This window comes from Astatotilapia calliptera, chromosome 22 (assembly GCF_964374335.1).
Source record: "Astatotilapia calliptera chromosome 22, fAstCal68.1, whole genome shotgun sequence".
In the NCBI taxonomy this organism is placed as follows: domain Eukaryota; kingdom Metazoa; phylum Chordata; class Actinopteri; order Cichliformes; family Cichlidae; genus Astatotilapia; species Astatotilapia calliptera.
The window spans coordinates 8,005,876-8,007,500 of record NC_137442.1 but is presented as its reverse complement, the minus strand read 5'-3'; the positions used below and the strand labels follow the sequence as shown (position 1 = coordinate 8,007,500).

At 37.0% G+C, this 1,625-nt stretch overlaps 1 protein-coding gene across 1 annotated transcript in view; it reads right to left on the bottom strand.

The window, feature by feature from the left end:
• The window catches only part of LOC113014182 (C-type lectin domain family 4 member E-like), a 4,404-nt gene extending 4,268 nt beyond the window's left edge, over positions 1 to 136 (bottom strand). The window contains exon 1 of the mRNA XM_080296310.1: positions 1 to 136. This exon is cut by the window's left edge and continues 135 nt beyond it. The gene's annotated coding sequence lies outside the window, so the exon portion shown is untranslated.
• Positions 137 to 1,625: the final 1,489 nt, after the last annotated feature.

Below are 1,625 nucleotides of genomic sequence, written 5' to 3'. Positions count from 1 at the left end.
TTTACTGAAAATTAAGCATCAAGCTTCACCTCTGCGACCCTCACCTCAGGCTTTTCAAAGAGAAGTGAAACGCAACACCTTTCACAGCTCTCTGTTAAAAAAGCAACAACTTCCTGATGAAAGGATGGGGAGGAGAGCCTATCTACAGCGCAGCTCATCTATTATTAGATTCAAAGAGATACTAGAGCAGAAAAAAATATTAGTGCCAGAGAAGCTTCTCAAACAGCAGTTAAAAAAACCTGCTCAACAGTAATGAGCTGTACGAAAACTCATTTCAAACATGACAAATATGATCATTAACACATCAATAGTTGTGATTATTTACCTTAAACATTAAAATGTAACTAGAAAGTGCATTTTCTGAAGAAACTGCAGTGTGAATGCTTGAATCTGAATGTATGCACTGAAATGAATTAATTGCTGAATTTTGAGTTAAAAATATTGAATGAGATAAAAAAACAAAACAAAAAAAAACAAACGAATTTAACCTGAAAACAAAGGTGCTGAACTGCTAAAAGCTGAAGGTTACACAGAAGAAGGAGTTGGAAAAAAACTGAAAATGTTTTAAATGTAAATTATAAAACCCTAAGAAATGAGAAAAGAACATTTAGAGTCAGAAAACATCTGAATGAATATTAAAAGGTCATATTCTTTGAATCACTGAATGACTCAAATGTGATCCCTCCACTTTGATCCACACAGTTTAAAAAATGTAAAAGTCTGAGCTTTGAAAGACACGGTGTTGGAAAGAGAACAATAATGGCGACAATTTGAGGGTAAAATGATGGCTGTAACACTGTGGACACAGCAGCAGTTGAAAGAGAAGTGCTTAAGATGAATCTTGGTACAGTGGCAGGCAGAGCTCGTTAAGCAGGCAGGTGTGAGCCTGGTTGCTATAGTGACCGCACCCAATGGCTCCATACACACGCACACAGACATGCACCTCACTTTTGCTGCTTAAAATGAACAGAAAAGTCAGGCCGAAACAAATCGTTCCCAAATGAAAAGTAAAAGTCGTATTGACAAAATTCTTTCACTGTGAGCGACAGCAATGTCTAGTCTACCAAATTCTCAGTTTTCATGTCTGTGGAGTTTATTATATGGACGTGGTGACAGTGGAAAGACACCATGCTCTTCTGATTTTCAAACGAACCTTCTGAGCCATTTTAACATTAGAGTCTATGGAAGAGTTGGAGGGAGGAGGCTGTGCATTGGTGACATTTATGAAAGAACCATAACACCTAGGACAATAGTAAACACATTGGATGAAAGAGGACAGCCATGGCTACGTTTTGAGGGTAAAATCATACCTGTAGAGCAAACGCTGCAGACACAGCAGCAGTTTTAAAAAAGATTTTAAGATTAATTTTTTTGCTCCTCTCACTCTAGCAGTTGAGCTGCCTCACTCTAGCCCCAACATTCCGTCCCATACACACCCATTATAAACTCTGAAACGGGTGAAAAAACATCATGAAACTTAAACTGGAACTGAAGAAAAAGTATAATAGATATTGAAAAGATAAATACAAGTTGAATAGTTGAATGTCTTGTCTTCGTTTTAAAGTTTGAATGGTGGCTCTATGTCAATGTATGTGGAAGTAGTAAGAGTTTAAAAATGAGTAAGT